The sequence below is a fragment of the Micrasema longulum genome, unplaced genomic scaffold (assembly GCF_059751315.1).
Source record: "Micrasema longulum isolate JH-2025_06_02 unplaced genomic scaffold, ASM5975131v1 h1tg002109l, whole genome shotgun sequence".
Taxonomy (NCBI): domain Eukaryota; kingdom Metazoa; phylum Arthropoda; class Insecta; order Trichoptera; family Brachycentridae; genus Micrasema; species Micrasema longulum.
The window spans coordinates 116,522-135,441 of record NW_028279275.1 but is presented as its reverse complement, the minus strand read 5'-3'; positions in this window follow the sequence as shown (position 1 = coordinate 135,441).

Below are 18,920 nucleotides of genomic sequence, written 5' to 3'. Positions count from 1 at the left end.
AGATAACATTTTTTTTAAATAAGGCATTACAGATTTCACATTATATATAAATATATTTACAATGCATAAAGGAGAGAGAAAATAAAACAAATAATACGAAAAAAGTTTTTATGTAATGAGGAAGTTCAGTCGTTTGTATTATAAATTTTATATTTGTTAATAGACTAACAAACTAAGCCAAACCAATCTTCAAAAAAGTTTTGTAATTTTGAAATCACTTCGCTTGTGACGTCACAAGTTCTCTTCGGTGAGTTCTGCTGATTAGTGAATTGGCTTCCCGTAAATCTATATATCTATATAAGCACTAAATCATTGGTTGATTCGCAAGAACTAGTGACGTCGTTCAAACTAGTTCGTTTTTAATAAAATTATTTTTATTATGTTTCATTGGTTTTCAAGGAATTTCGTCCTACAATTTAATGCTCTTTTTTTTACTGCGCGTAGTTACTGTAGCACTGAACTTCCTCGCTGTAAAATAAGCAGATCATAGTTAAAGGTGCACGAATCGATAATAATAATTATTGACTGTTAGGATGCTCTATGTACCCAGATTTACAACATTTGTAAGAATCGTTATGATTGTGAAATGGAAGGACAATTATTTATTGTTTTGTAGTAATTTTTATTTAATTAACATGTGCATATATATTATTATATAGGATCGTTGTTTTCCCTTTTTTAATAATGTTCGCCCACTCATGTTTTCTCATTGACAACACTATGTAAATTTTGTGTACTACATACAAGTGTTCTTTAAACCCTATTACATCCGAAACCACGATGATCAGTATAGGCAAGAAGACATATTTGCATATTAAAAAAAATATTTAGAACGAAGAATTTTTTTTTAAATACAATATTAAAAAAAAAAACAAACGGTTGCTTTCTTCTGCAGGGGAGAAGCGAGGGGGGCGCGGCCTGCGGTTGACGGTATATCAGACTCTCCCTTCTCGTTAAGCCTCAAGCAACCGGCTTTTGGTTGTAGTCGTTCTAAAAATTTATTTTAATATGCCAATATGTCTTCTTGCTCATACTGATCATCGTGGTTTCAGATGTGACAGGGTTCAAAGAACATCCATCTAAATTTCAGGCGCTCCGATTTTAAACAATTGTAGAAAGTAATGTTCTTAGACTTTCACGACCTTTTTTTTTTACTTCCAACACATTCAAATTTAGTTTCAGTTTTTCGTTTTCATTTTCAGTTTAGGTTTACAATTTTTTCTTTTAGTGTTATAATAAAACGACGCAATAAACAAACATTCGTAACAAAACATAAATGCTACAGTAAATCACATAGTTGTAAAGTTACATCGATTAATAATGACCAAGAAGGCATTGCCAAAAAATAAATATAATATGTAGTATGACACACATTTTTCTTCTCCTGTTTAACGAGGAAGTTCATTGCTTTTTTTGGTTGGTTCATAGAATATTAAACTAATGAAACAAAAATAATTTATATATTGAATTATTGACAAAACCAAGATTTTGAGTCCAATACCTAGAAACATATGTGCTGGAAGTAAAACTATCGGTGCTGTTGGCGAGTACATTTACCTTGGGCACGAAATCAAATTTAATCAAACTGCGGAACTGCCTAGACGAATCAGGTTGGTTAAGTTGGGCTGCGTTTGGAAAGCTGAAACACGTTTTCAGAAATAAGGAAATCCCAAATAATCTGAAGGCCAAAATCTACAACTCTTGTGTTCTGCCGGTGGCAACGTACGGTCTTGAAACCATGTCACTCACTGCTAGGAGTGTTCACAAAATTAAGTGCACTCAGCGAAGTCGTCGAACTCGTGGGCCATGGATGGAAACAGAGTGCCCAGGGCAGAAGAACATGGAAAAAATTGGAAGATGCCTATATCCAGAAGCGAAGAGAAACGGGCTGATGAGAAGAAGAAGAAGATTATTGGCGCTATGATTTTTTAAAGCTTTGTATTTCTTAAATATATCCGCGTGTGACGGCAGAGGTTGTCTTCCGCTTATTCTCGATCAGTTCTGCCCATTGGTACATTAAAGGCAAACAAACCGGTAATCTTCCATAACTGTCTTATCATTGGTTGCCCCAATGAACCAGTGACGTCGTTCAAAGTAGTTCGTTTTTATTAAAATATTTTTTATTCTTTTTTCGTACATTTTCAGGAAACTTTACCGTACAATTTAATGCTCCAATTTTTACTGCGCGCAAGAAAACATTTATCGTATCCCATTTCCCGTAGGGCTGATGTTCCTCATTAGACCGGCTACATGCGCTGGGCAATAAACATTCCGATTTAGGTGATATGTTCCTAATGAAATTTCCAGTTCATAACCAAGTATTTATAAAACATTTCACTGTAGAATCAATATTTTAACTACGTTCTTAGTATGCACTAAATACATATGTTGTTACTGTGCATTGTTTTATTCCAGTAAAATTGCTACATAGTGCAGAGCCAAAAAACAAAAAAATATTTTTGAAGCACTTATGGTGGTCTTAACATATCCCGCCATCGCTCGAACAAGGGTGAATGGATCCACCCTGCAGTTATTAGAGCTTTTCTAGCGTTCCCATAGGCTCCAGGATCTTTGGCGAAGTTAATTAACATAATGTATTTTCTTTTAGTATTACGTTATTGATTCTGTATTGTAACCATTAAATTGCTATCTTAGTTTCTATTTTCTTTTTCCTTAAATTAATTTTGTAATTTTAGGTTTATGCAATATTTTGTAAATGTTTGTGTTTGTAGTAACTTAATGTATTCTTATATATTTTTGTTAACTGTTATTATTACATTGCTCATTCGGTATTGTTACTACATAATGTAATGCTTTTGATTTTCTCGGTCTTTAAAGATACATATATTTTGTAATTTTAGTTTTACATAGTATTTTGTAAATTAATGTTTATTTTTTAATCTATACGTTCAAACTACATGTCATAATATAAATACATGTCAGATTGTAAAAGGTGCTTGCTTGTACCGTTAAATCTAGAAAAAATATTTTTTCAAAAATAATTTAATCAAAACAAATATTTTTTTTAAGTTCTATAATGAGGTTTTCATCGGTTTCTTTGAATTAAAAAAAACATTTTTCCTTTATAATTCTTTAAAGATGAATTATCTAAATTAGTAAAAAGAACGATATTTTGTCTCCAAATGTCAGTCAATTTAATTTAATGATAATTTTCACACATGTGTTAGTTTTTATATTAAATAATTTTTTTTTTCAGGTACGTTAACTGTCATTTACCACGTGTCAGCCTCGTAAATTTGGATTATTTTGATGCAACATCATGTAAGTATTTTAAAATCATTCATACACTGTTACAGTAGGACCTGGATATAAAAGAGCCTAAGGGACCGGGACATTTTTTTTCTTATAAAGAGTATCTCTTATATCCATGCTTTCTTTTACAAAGGTTTACAAACATAACCAGGCTTCGTATTCCTATCCTCGTGACTTTTGACAATTACCGAGACGGTATGCTTAACTTTAGTCTTTATTTGTCTACCTTGCAATTACAAAGCCGTCTCTTTTGACATCTCGAAACTTTTCGTCAGGAAGACAGTAAAACAGATGAAAAAAATATAATAACTAAATTTATTTTTTATAGTGGCAACATTTTTACGGCTAGATTAAATGGGGCAGAATCTAGCCACATTACCTGTGCATCTAGCCGTTCGTTTTCAAAACTGATAGTTATTTTAGAATTTAATCTGACTTAAAAATTTACTTTTTTCTCTCTCATATTTTAAATAAGCCTTTAAGAAAAAACTCGTTATTAAATATAATAATGCCCGGTATGGTGACGTTTTCGACAAGCGCAAGCATTTCAAATGAGCATTCAATAAATTCCAAACAACCACAAAATCACGTTTATCCAAAATATAAACTCAACGATGGTTGATTGATCTTTGATGTTAAAGATTTTACCAAACAATCGTGTATTGAGACCATTTTAATTTTTTGTTAAAAATAACTTACGTCATATAAATATATTTCGTTTCTGACTAGCTAAGGAAATATGAAAAGTATGAAAACAATAGGAATGCTTACGTTTATCAATTATTAACTTTAAAATGTCATAAGAATATTATTGGTTATAAAACCTAGTTATTTAACGGTTTGGATGTTTCAAGGTTGGATTCAGCGTAGGGTACAGCAAAGCACACAAAATAGTATAATTTTGTTTTACGAAGGTTTTCAACTAAGGCATTGGATTTGAAACGGTTATGGATTGAGGCGCTATCAGGTAAAACGCTGAATAAGAAACATTGTTTTTGCACACCTACATTAATATCTTATTTACAAAAAATTGACATTATTTTTTTTTCATTATTTTAACAAACAACATTGTTTTAAATTACGGTCTTACTTAAATTATACAGAATTAAAAATAATTTTCTTCATTTTCCATTTTAATACGGCCCTATTGTTTATTTTACAAATAATTGTAACATTTTATGTTTAAACAGAAGTAAGTACCAATTAGTCTGGCGGGCAATATCAGCATCGCCACTTCCCCATTCGCAACAATTGGTGCATAGGGTACTGCATTGATACTCCATTGATAACATATCTGGATCATTTTTGTTTCATGGAAGGTAACCTGATTAGTTAAACGCTTCATACGCTAGTCCAGGAACAATTACAGTGAAAGCACTTCATCATTCCCGAAAACCGTATTAAAGACCGAAGGCCTTCGTTGTACTAAAAACATATTTTTGACAGTAAACAAGTTTAAAAAAATATATTTATAAAAGAAATATCAGCGTTCTTATAATTTACACAAATATTTCAATTTTGGTGGCCATTTTCAACGAGTGGTAAATAACTCACTATTAGAAAATGGAAATCAAGTTGGGTAGAGTGGGGTTTAAACCTCGTGAGTCCGCAACACTAGCCACGGGACCACAACCCGATTCAAATTAATTCAAGTTAATTTTTAAAACTTCGATTTAACTCTCCCTTCCAAGTGATGTGTAGCCAGTACACATTGCATCTAATAACTTATATACTCGTATCTCCATAAATATAATACATTTTGGGTTAAGATTTTCGGTATTCCTCCAATATATATGAACGTATCTGTTAATATACTTTTTTATTAAATCGTCAATGCTTTATTGCGAACATAAAAAGCATTTTATTATAAATCGGATATAAATTACCAATACAATAGAAAGGTTCAATAAAAGTACAACACAATGAAATATACATTGTGCAACCGCCGAAAATACGTCCATCTTTCCGGGAATCGAACCCGGAATCTCAAGCTTGATTGGTGAACTGGCCAACCATTTCACTTCGAGGCGGTCTTTTCTTCATTCGATTTCCTTTTACTGGGTTTTTACCTGCGAGCCATCGAGTCGAAAACACTCGTCCAAAATTCTGATTCTATTTCACACACATAACTGTTTTCTTCATCTGCCCTCACACAATAAATTATCAATTAAAATGAATTGGCGAGCAATATAATATAATATATACAAATTACAATTGAGTTTGTTTATTTTTTTTTTAGTCGTGTTTGTTTTTAGATTGCACCATTTCGGTCTTGGCATGTAAAATTGCAAGTAAAAATTTGTCCTATTGCTCGAAGCGAGGGACGTCGCTTACTGGTACCCCCCTCCACATGACACACGGCGAGACACGCTATTGAAGACCACTGCTACTGAAGCTACGCGACGCGACGAGCAAATGCCGATGCCGATGCTCTGAAAGCTGAAATATACGGCTCAGAAAACGTATCAAATTTAACGATAATTTTATCTAAAAAAACTCAAAACAACCAAACCGCGCACTAGAAAAATTTACAGTGGACCGTTTTGCGATATATATTCTATATGTATCTATTTTTTTTGCAACAGAGAGGGAAAACATTATTGAGAAGGGAATATGGATGTCTAGGCATTTACAGAGCTTACGACCTGTCATTGGCTGGTTTAAATGACCACTTTACGCACTGTAAAATTTATCATGTTTAAACGTCCACATTTGCTTAACCCCTCCGTCTGTTGACTTTTGTAGAGTAAAAGAGCTGAAACCTTTATCATGTAAGAGATATTTATTCGGTTGAACCGTTTCATCTACTGAGAAACTCCTTTTCCAATTATCTAATTTTTATGCTTCTTATTATGTTAGTTAAATTAGTAATGTTTTGAGTATGTCCAAATGCTTGTAGAAAGGCTGGATTCCCTCCGTTATTAGGATTTATTAAGATCTTAATCAACTAAAAACCCAAACAGCACGCTGTAATGCAAATAAAAAGTAATTCTGAATGTTATAAAAAAAAACTGAAACACATTATACGTTTTGTACAAACTTGATAGAATGTCATTAAAATGAAAACAATGAAATAAATCTACCTTATGTAATTTTATCGTGATACGTGGATTTTTATAATATTGTATCAAATCGGCCTATATATTGCGAACGAATGCATATGAAACTAGGGGTAAAAAAGATAAGATTACCAACGAGGAAAAAGGTCTCAGAACTCTTTCAGAAAGGAAAAACTCGAAACATTCAGGATGTGACATTTTATGCGCCTCTGACATTAACGGGTAGATTATTCCATAGTCGTGCAGCTACAACTTTGAAAGAGGAGGAAAATAATAAGAGCTATGAATGAGTATTGAAACGGTTCTCCCGTTACTAGAACGAAGAGATAGCCCATGCTGTATCGTTGTATGAAAAAATAAATTTTAAAAAAAACCCGTTGTTAGAGTTAACTCTAGTATGGTCTAGCTATGGCCTCGCATTTGTCTACATAGAATACAAAACTTGATACATCTCTATTATTTTTTTTTTTAAATATGAAGTCGCATTTTTCTATAACAGGTCTGAATTTTGCGTCTTTTTCAATATTATTGAAAATATTTTTTTGTTTTTTTATACCTGTTTTTCAAAATATCTTATTTGACTGTTACACGAAGTTAAAGCCCCGTTTGCGCGGAGATTTTTTAGCATAGTCTTTTGAAAGTTAATTTATTTTCGTAATATCAGGTATCTACTTGATTTGACTTGAATGTGTTATCGGAATTTCGTTTTTTACAATGTATTATGTAAAAAAAATTCTACGACAAATACATGCATCGTAAATGAAATTCCTTCGATGTGTGTAGGTACACATGCGTTACTTTCAAATTTCATAAATACAAGTTTCTACGTCGTATTGTGTGCTGAATGTGTATTAAAACGCTTTAAATTACAACGAGCTACATTTTTTTACAATTCGGTTCAGTCCACATTATTATAACTGATTTCTTGTGGTTTACGTAATCCTTTGTTTTGTTACGAGTTATGTTGCCCACTGTTTTGGTAGGATACCCTCTTGTATTATTATCATTACGAACGACGATGTTTCGCAATAATAACGAATTATTACGATTCTTCATGCTGTGACGGTTTTGAGCTGATGCATGCCGTATAAAAAACTAATTATTTTCGGATTAAAATGAACATTTGAAGCACTTACTCTGTTATTTTCCATGTAAGGTACGAGTATATAACTAAGCAATTTTTTTTTTTGTTTTTTTAATTTTTTTTTTTGTCATGGAATTTATTGATATTTAGTTAAAAGTGTAAGTATTAAAAAAAATGGTCAGTGGGCTTGGTAGACAGAAGTCAGAATAATAAATTATAATATACATAACTTATATAATAAATATAGTGTCTAATATAAATAATTGTAAACGAACTTCCTCTCTAAACACGATCATCTTGCTCCATTAGAGAAGTAGAAACGTTATATATAATATTTCAATATGTATCCTTATAAAAGAAAAGTAAAAATTATAAAAACTACGAGGTAGTTAAGTTTTTTTTTATAATTTTGCACTGCGTATAAAAAAATGTCGACCCTTAAACAGGTTACACCTAACTAGGCAGACTCCATACAATCCAAAAGAAGCTATTACCACAAAAATAAAGTAGATTATAAAAATTGTTATTTATTTATTTATTTCATTTAGTAAAAGAAAACAACAGCTACTATAACAACAACAAAAACAATATTTACAAATCAACCAAAATTATAGGCCAATAATTATAGTTTTCTAAATACAGTAAATTTCATTTCACATATTTATTCGTTCAAAGGTGCACTCGTTTAAATATTGATGAACTTGTTAAGACTTTTCAGAATGTGCCCGTGTCAAGCCATAATAATTAACAATAAAAAATACCTAGTAAAATTAATTAAATTAAATTATTATGACGTGTGATACAATAGAATAACAATCCATACAATATAATGCAAAAAAATGCGTACCCGTGAAAAGCCTCTCCGTATAATTCCACTTGTAAAAAAATAAAATAAAACAAAAATAATGAAAAAGAACATATAAAGAGTTTTTTATGTTGACTCTGTCTTAAAAAATCCTTTCGTCACCGGATGCACACGGAGTAACCCCAGATCAGCCTTTCTTCCTTTCTTCTTTCAAATAAGGGAATATAAATATAATAGAATATAGTATAAAAGTATACAAAAAAATGAAGCATGTAAAACCTTATTAAATAGGCACAGTTAGATTAATTAATTATTATTATTATTTTCAATTAAGGTTCTAGAATGTTCTCTATAGTTGTTTAGAGTGAGAAAGTATATATCGATTTCAGAATAAAAAAGTTGTTATAATAATTTAGGATTCTGGAAAAAGATGCATTCTTATTGTTATTTGTGCTTGAAATACCAACATGAAACAATTATTATTGCAGCCGAGTTGTACGTTGAGGGATACGAATTTTAATTTTCTCAAGCAGTTGTGGGCAATCTAAGTTGTAATTAACTATTTTGTAAAGGAAGGTGGTATTAGTGATAATTTTTCTAGATTGCAAGGTATCGATTTTGGGATGTTCCGCAGCTTCTTCATAGTTATTAAAATGTATATTTTGACGATAGTTTAGGTGTTAAAATTTATTTTTTGAATTCTTTCTATTCTTTACATGTATTTGGAATATAGGGGAGACCAGACTATGGAGCAATATTTCAGTATACTGCTGTTACGTGAATTAACCATTATTATTATGTATCTTATAATACCAATGTTCCCCCTTTTTTGAAAATAAAATATCAAATTTTTTTGTGGATAATTTCTTTTGCAATAAAAATAATAATACTGCATGAAAACATACAATACGTTGTCCTAAGATTTTATTTTTAACAGGTGATAAGTTCAATACAAAATATATTTAGAAAGTTCCTATAAAACGATAAAAAAATATTTATTATTGTTATTGAACTGTCTGATATTTTCATCGTTCATTTGGCTGCTAAAAATAATAAATTTAGTATAACTGAATATTATTCGTTTATTTATTTTTCGTTTATTCGTTGGCTGTATAATAAGCACTTTACCACGAGATTTTTCGATTACGTTTTGGCAGCGAATTCTCATTTTATATAACGGTTATATAATGTTGTCACTCGTCTCGAATACAAAAGATTATCTGGCCAGTCGATAACATTAATAATTGAATCTCGAACAATCTAGACTTATCACTTCTTCTGCGAACAAAAAAGACGTTTTATTTTAATTTCATTGTTAGGACAATTTATCTCGTGAAAGCATTTAGTTTTTATTATCTTTTTGTGTCATGGATCACTATATTGCACTATAAAGCTTCTCTTCGGACATCTATCTCCCTTTGTTAACCATGGAGTTGAAACAGTGTTTGAGTTATTTAGTTTTTTATTGCTTACTTCTTGGTATGAACACTTGACCAATTTACTACTGTACTCTATTTTTTATAAATTTATTGATATTGTTTTAACTTTGCTGGAATTCCTCTCATCCATGCGCTTTGTAGCTGCACGATGATTGGTTATCTAGCTTTAATATATCAACTTTAAAATACCTTAATTTTGTAAACGGGGTCTAGAATTCCAATCGTCTATGCGCTTAGTAGCAGCAAGGCGTGTTGTAATCTTACTCCTTTTTAATATTCATATTATTATTATTTTGTAATACACTAAATTTATTTGTCAATTTTTAAAATGTGTAAATGGGGGCTAAATTTCTAACTGTCTATGCGCTCTGTAGCTGCAAGACGTCCTGTAATCTAGCTCCTATCTTTTATAATTTTTGATTGATCTTAATTGAAAACGAGGAACTAGAATCCCAACCGTCCATGCGCTCTGTAGCTGCAAGACGTACTGGGATTTTTATTAATTGTACAGCGCCCTTGAGGTGATTTTCACAAAAATGGCGCTTTATAAATTATCCAACTATATATATATATATATATATATATATATTGCCGAACGTAGTTTAAAAATATGATTACCGGCCACCTTCATTATTTTTATAGTTAATAAATATTAGTGTTTTTTTTATGATTAAGTCGCCATAATGCTTTAACCTTGCAATTAATCCTTATTGTTTTTTGTCTACCTATCGTGACTTTGATTGATTACAATTTTTTTTATAGATTTGGTACTTAATTAAGCTTTTTCTTGCTTCATCGATTTCATTTAAGTATTGTCTTAAATTGGACTCGTTTTTGCATTGTGAGAACCATGTCGGATATCGAAGGTTAAAGCAGTTATCGATCTGTAGCATCGTTGACATTAACATAATTCAGAATTGTGTACTGTTTTAAACTGAACTAATAACAAACATAATCTGCACATACACATTATCCTTTATAGTATGGTTTTGGCTGTAATTTTATATCCAAAACTTTTCATAATATTGAAAAAACTAATATGTATGATTAACAAATTACAACAGGGATGGAGAATACCTTAAATAAGGGAATATGGAAGTCTCACCCCCTCGGGGGTCATTAAGATTAACTTAAGAAATCCAGTCTTTTGTCTATGAACATTTGGACAAACTCAAATATTGTAATGAAACCAACTGGTCCAAGAAGAAGTTTAAAAATTGAAAAATTGTTTTCAGGCAGTGCCTATTATGTGAAATAATTCAGTCAGATGAATCTCTTCACAAAAATAAAGGTTTCAGCTCTTTGACTTCACTAAAATCAACAGATGGAAGAATTGAAGAAATATGGATGTTCAAACATAGGCAAAATGGTGAATGTTACACAGTGAGTAAAGTGGCCACTTAAACCAGCCAATGACAGGTCGTAAGCCCTGTAAATGCCTTGACTTCCATATTCCCTTATTTAAGGTGTTCTCCATCCTTGTTGTAATTTGTTAATCTTAATGACCCCCGATGGGGTGAAATCCAGTCTTTTGTCTATGAACATTTGGACTAACTCAAATATTGTAATATGTAATATGATATTATGTATTGTCAACAAAATGATTTTTCTTATGTACGGTCCCAAATGAGTTTCTTTAATAACTCCTGGGAGTATAATATGTACTTTTTGTGTTATATGTTTTATTAATAATAATAAAAATGTAAGAGATATATTCGTGATGATAAGTTGTACCAATGTAATTTATATTAATTATACTTTTTTTTAAAGTACAAAATTTTAAACATTTACCGTTTTGTGCCCTTGGGTCTTGTCTTGTCATGCACATAATTTTTAGGTACGAGAAGTTATCTATGTTTTTAAAAATATGCGTATTGTATTATTTAATTTGTACAGTACATCACAAGGCCCATCGTGCCCGGTTATCTTCCAAGTAGTTATTGTACAAATATTCATTTACATTTAAACACTTCCCATAGCTTTTGTGATTCATTGCTGATGTTACGCTCATTTAAATCAAAAATAGCTCAGTATGTAATAAACATTATTTCATTTGTCATATTTGCACATTAGGGCACTCCAGCCGTACCCAAATCATCATTCAAATCACGGTATATGGTTAATTCTCAGCATTACATATTTTAAATTTGCTTTTCACGGAGGAATATGGCCTAGACAGGGTGTTCTTTAAACCCTGTCACATCCGAAACCGCGATGATCAGTATGGGCAAGAACACGTATTAGCATATTTAAAAAAATATTTAGAACAAAGAAAAATTGGAAAAATAAAATATCTAAAAAATCAAATGGTTGCTTATTTCTGCACGGGAGAAGTGAGAGGAGCGCGGCGCAGTATCAGACTCCCCCCTCCCCTCCTCGTTTCACCCCTGCAGAAGTAAGCAACTATTTGTTTTTTTTAATGTTTTATTTTTTTTAAATTTATTTGTTCTAAAACATTATTTTAATGTGCCAATATGTCTTCATGCTCATACTGATCATCGTGGTTTCGGATGTGACAGGGTTTAATGAACACCCTGTATATAAGTACAAAATATTAAGCATTCGGTTTTAATATACATCAATATATAAATGACTTGTAAAATCTTTTTCTGGTATGAATTGCATTGGTGACAATTCATAATAAAAATTTTAAAAGTCAATAAAAGTAATAACCTTGCGTAATGTCATCGCCTACGGAAATTCAAATAGATGCAAAGGGCAAATTACATATTACAATAGGTTAGGTGTGCGAAAAATCTTATTATTTTTTCACATTTCATATATATATATATATATATTTAATATACGATACTTATACCCGTATGCAGAGACAAACCTTAAGGTGAGGAAAGTACATTCTATTGTCTTCACCTTCGGGTTATTCTCTTCATTTAAAATTAGAATATACTTTCCTCACCTTAAGTTTTGTCTCTGCATACGGGTATTAACTTGTAATATAATAATGTAAACATCGGCAGGTAAAAAAATAGAATGTTAACAGATCGTTTTTAAAACATCTGAATTCAAATTTTATTTTGAGATTGACAATAAATACGTTTATATAGTTGGATAATTTATATAGTGCCATTTTTGTGAAAATCACCTCAAGGGCGCTGTACAATTAATAAATATCCCAGTACGTCTTGCAGCTACAGAACGCATGGACGGTTGGGATTTTAGTTTGTCTACAATGTAATTACGACTTGAATAATTGACTACCAGAGTAAAATCGACATGGCACGATTAAATAACATAGGGTGGTATGATATTTATTGTATTATATGTACGTTTTTTTTAATTTGTTATTTATTGATTGCCAAGCAAACGCCATAACTAGTACACCCCGAGGCCGATTTGACCGCTGAATTTTTACGTTAAATAAATTTAAATGAAATACAATAAATGTCATTTCACACAAATTATTCCGTGCTCTGTGAATTTAGACGATACGTGTAAAATTAGCCATTCTGGAAATAAAATACAATATGCAACGCCTAAAGTATGCAATATGCATATACGAGTAAGATGTACAAATAAAGAACTTATTTGAAAAAAAATACCGATAGCTGTATTTAAAATTTGATTGAAACATTATTAATTTTTAAGATATATATTTTGTGCCAGTTATATTATCTAATACTTTTTAGCTCGTCTTTTCTCTATGCGTGACTCAGAATACTTACTGTCTTCATGAATATTTTTTTAAGCCGCATGACATTTATATTGCATGAGACAGGCAGTAAATCCCAGTAGATACAAACAAACCACACAACCCACAAATCGGTAACCTCTATGTGTTTCATCAAACCACTAATGATACTACTTTACCGGGCTGCGGTTTGTGGAAACTTAGTTCTGTTACATTAAATTCTTTGGTATGGCTCTGTTTTACTATTTCAATTTATATAATTGTACTCAAGTATTTTATCGATAGTTTGAAATCGTTTTTGTCGTTTATTTGCACAAAATACCGATCGCGTAAGTTCTGCGGTTTGGATTCGGTATTGTGGCATTTTAATATAACGAACGTCAACATATGAATATCCCTGAGATGCCATATTATGACAAAAGCGCTATTTTGTAAGTAACACATATTATTATAATATTACACCCTTAGAAAAAAGGAAGACATATATATATATATATATATATATAGAAGACCTTCATAGTCAATTTTTATTTCTTTAATGAATATGTATGTTTATCAATATTTTGTTTTATAATGAAAATATAATAATATACCAAAAATATGTTCATATAGCACTGATTTTCTCAAATTGAACGGTTTGGGTAGGTAGAAAAAAATTATCTCAAGGCAATATGCCCGCCCTTATGCATATATGTATGTAAACTTTATATGTTTATTAAGAGTTTAAATAAATAAAGAAGATAAAATAAAAGAATTTAAATGTATTGCCCTTTTTTTTTTAAATTCAAAAACTATTTAACTCTCAAAAATTTTCAACTTAACTTTTTTTTATCCACCTGGCCAGGATTCAAATAACACAAGGTGGCACCTAATATTTACTTTTTACAAAAAAACATATTGCCTTCATGTTGAACTGCAAGTATACATGCAAAATGTATTCGATTCATTTATTTGAAATAATACGTACATTAAAAACGAAATATTTAAGACGTACATATTATAAAAAGACAAAAAATACATTACGAGACTCTTGTCAAAATAGTAGAAGAATTCCGCTCCAGAAAACCCCTTCGGATACATGGAACAGATCCAGAGCGATGTTGCTCAGCATAGCGGTAGCCCTTCCAACAGGCATTACCATCGGCAGGTTGGTCCTGAATATCGGAATATGACAAAATCTATGCTGACACTGTCTTAGGTAATTGTTGGGAACATGCAAACTAATGATCATCATAATCTCAGAATTATCGATCATACCGCGCAACAATCGATAAAAATGTGTAGTCAAATACACATTCCTTCTAGTCTCTAAACTGTCGTAGCCTAGCATACCCTGGAGAAACTCGGTCGGGTAGAGCCAATGATAATACCAGAATTGGCAGTACGCAGAACAAATCCTAACATCTTCAATAGGTATAGGCATTAGATATTAATACAGCAGTGGCGAATGGTGATTTTATTTACTGGTAAGCTATAAAAAAATTTCATATATTTGTACCTACATAGGAGGTACATAATATAATTTAAGTAATATATACTATAAATTGATATTTTTCTGTGGTTCTGTGTGATACAACAACTCTCATCCATGAAATCAACTCAAACGATGTAACTTCGTGATATATTATATTATATAGTATCCATTACTTTAATATAATTCTTTTTTTTATTTTTAAATACCGCTATGAATTCAGTCGATATTAGGTATTCTATTGAAATGTCAACTGGCCGAATTGTTCTAGTAATTAATAGTGCTAAAAACGGCCGCGTGGAGCGCTATCTGTCCTGCAATATGACGCATGAAAGTAATTATGGTCTTATGTCAATAGTACCATCTCAAAGAAAAATAGTCCTTAAGAAATAATGTTTAAAATACTGTTTTCCAAATCAAGAATCTTCAAATAATTTGTGTAATCTTCAAGTTTAATCTAGGAGAAAAACCCGCACTGGGTTATTACATTCAAAATATAGTATGCCTATTTGTATGAAAAAATAAGCTGGAATAATCGGCTCGTTTCTTGGCTCATCGCAGGCGCTGGGCGCGCTTTATTAAAATTTATATTTATATCAGGATAAAAATACAAACGGTGGAAATGATTTAAAATAAATGTTAATTATTTATTTGTTTTTCTGCAAATAAAGTTACACTAAAACATTATTATAATTAGTCAAATATAATGGTCAGCTGCGCATAATCGCTTCTTTACACGGTTCGCCCCTGTAATACAGTGCCCTTAGCATAATTGGGTGGGGATAAGGATAAGAGGAAGAATACATTGAATAGGTAGACTTCTAATCTAAATTTTCCCCTGCTACGGTACGCCCTGTTATGGCGGTATTTAGCTGTGGGTATTTTTTAAAACGGGCAAACTTTAGACTAATTCTATGTTTTATTTTTATTATTTTGATATTGTCGCGTGGCTTCACATCGTGAGAAGTTTGTTTAGATTTATGATGTCCTGACGAGTATTAAAAATGTGTTGCCTTTAAGGTATTTTAACTTTGAACTTTTAATAGTTTTATATCACACACGACGGGAAAACCAGGACGCGCCCCAATTTCTTTACTCGCGTGATGGGGTACATACATAGGTATGTTCTTCCTTCTCTAATTGTGTTTTATTTCACGATATTTTGACATAAACGTTTTATTGATGTGTGTTAGTTTTTCCACCCACCTTTCTGACATGTTTCACAAAGTCGTTTTAGTTCTAATTTTTCGTTACGGATAATAATAAACAAAATACTTTTATTTAAATCTTAAAGTAGGGCACACATATCATACATATTGTTATGTGTGTTCTAATAATAACATTGAAAATATATTTAATTTATAAATTGTAATAATATAAAATTTACTACATTATGAAATTATTTCAGCTGTTTAAAGCCAACCAAATAATAGTCAAGGCATAATTTCATAACTGCTACTTTGTAATGTCATAACATTTAGAAAAAAAATATGATTGAAAAAAAATATAAAAATAATTACAATGGATCTTTGAAAATAAGAATTTTGGTATTTAAATTGATATCTATATATATAAAAGGCAATGTTCGAATGGTTGTCCTCGATAGACTGAATAACTACCGGACCGATTTACGTGCGGTTTTCAGATAAATGTACATCTTTGCCGCGAGAAGGTTTATAGCTCATAAAATCTACAATCTATTAAGTACAAAAAAGTTACGAGCGTAAATGTTTCTTTTATCCATCACCAGGGTTGCATTCGCCGGGAATGGCGTATGCAAAAAAAAGGATGGGTGTTATTTTTTTGTATCAAAAAAAGGTTTGTTTTTGAATGTTTACAAAAAAACATTCGTTTTTTATGGATCCTAATCAGATTATTTCATTAAATTCTTCATAATTTCTACCAATTTATTTATTTCTACTGGATTTTTGGTAATACTAAAATAATATTAACTGACATGCGATACATTTTTGAAAATCCTAAATAAAAGTGCACCCATGTTTGTGAAAAGAGTGGAGTTTGACATTTGCAAAAATAATTCTATATTGAAAATGAATTATTTTATTTTTAGGAATTTAATCATAAACAAGTACCTAGGTTCCTACTTATCAACGAAACGTTACACTATCTTTTTTTCCTTTTATCCGAATAGTTTTTACACGCTTTCATGCACAATCAGGCATTTGGGTTTCGAATAAAATATCAAGCTCACGTCAAAACCCGGTTTACGCAGCGGTTAACGAACGACTAAATACCCGCAGGGCAGTTGGGGCATTAAGTGTCATGAATTTCCGGATGCGTCTATGTGTACTAATAGGTCATATTTAAGAACATGCTTATATTTAAGAACACCGAACCTGTTTCTATGGTTACTCAAAAGCATTATGAAGTAAAGTTTTGTAAGTATACTTAATGTTTTATATTAAGAGGAAACGCGGTCCGACCTTTTTTCATATAAACGTATTCTCGTATTTTCTATCTAGATTATAGCACTAGAGTGTTTTTTTTCACACTACAGATATTTATCATTGGCGTCTCTCTTTTGTGGTGTTTTGTTTTGGTAATAACTTAATTTCATCATATTTCGAGTTACCGTAGTTTACCTCTGCATACACACATGTATATCATGTAACAGTTTCCAGTCTAGGAAGCAACATAATAATAAAGTTGCTTTTGCGAAAACTTCGTTAGGACATTTTCATTGTTCGCTTGATTTTTTTGTCAACCATTTTGATTGTATTGTTTGTTGTTCTGCCTTGACCTCTAAATAATGATCCTTGATAACTACCCGCGTGATGAGCCAAGCGAGAAGCTAAGCTGGTAATGACTCTTTAATAAACCATGTAGGTATTTGGCTGTGCCTCTTCGACTTTAAATTAAAATGAATAAAGACCTTTATTAAATAATGACAAATCGATCATTTTGTCCTTGATTTTCCGTTGCAGAGTTTGCGTGGCCTATTTTTGTAGTGATTTATCGTGTTCATTGATTGCGTAGGTACTGCGTGCATATATCGCCACTTAAATTCAAAAGGGTCACAAATCGAAAATTGTCTTTTTTTTCAGTAGAGCCAATCAAAGTTTTTAGCATGAATTTTTTCGTTTTTTTTTTTAATCTTCCCTTTTAGATTTATGTTTTTAGATGGAGTTATAAGATGCGTTTTTTATAGCTACATCTATCTAATTTTGGAGTTTTGTGCTATTAACCATGAAGCTCTGAAGTTAGACACCGAAACTTGGTTTACTTGGGGCTAGTTGACCCAATTATTCAATATGGATTAAGAATATGGGGACTAAGTTTTAAATCTCTTACGGATAGAGTCTTGAACTTACAGGTACAAATTTTAAAAATTATCGGACCTGTAAAAATAAAAAATGAGGCAAAAGACAACAATAAAATATTATTTGATTTTGTTAACGTTTTGCCAATTAACAAACAGTGTCAGTATAAGATAGTGACAGATCATTTCCTCGATTGCAATTTTAAATCCAAAATAAACCACCAGATCATGACCCGACAAGTATCGGCACAGCAGCTGATGGTACCACGACAGAAAAACTACTATGGTGACAGAACAATGGGTAGTGTAGTACCATAACTGTACAATTTAATACCAGCTAAAAATCGTGAAGAAAAAAACCTAATTTCATTAAAAAAAATAGTTAAAAAATTATTAAACAGCAAGTGAAACTTAAGTGTATAAATATATTTTATTCTTCAATTATTATTAAACTATGTACTTACTTATAAATTTTTAAAAGAAATGTAATGTAACCTGCAGACAAGCTTCGGCTTTGCGGGAGCAAAATTTAAAAATTACAAAAAAAAAAAAACGCAGAATGCCAAAAGGGCCGTTGTGTGATTTGGATCATTGAAAATGCTAAATCCATGTGAGTCTCTTATAGAAAAATGTAACCGATTTAAGTCTCATTTTTGCACCAAAACGAAATTTTTAGGTTTTCGATTTGTGGCTCTTTTGAATGTAAGCGGCGATATGTAGTATCGTCGCCCCCGAGGAAAAACTCTCCAACTTACTAAACTTGATCGTGAGATTTGATTGACATTAAATATAAATACTACACAGTACCTCTCTTACCCGGCATTTCACTTCTCCGGCCCTGCCAGTAATCCGGCGTTTTC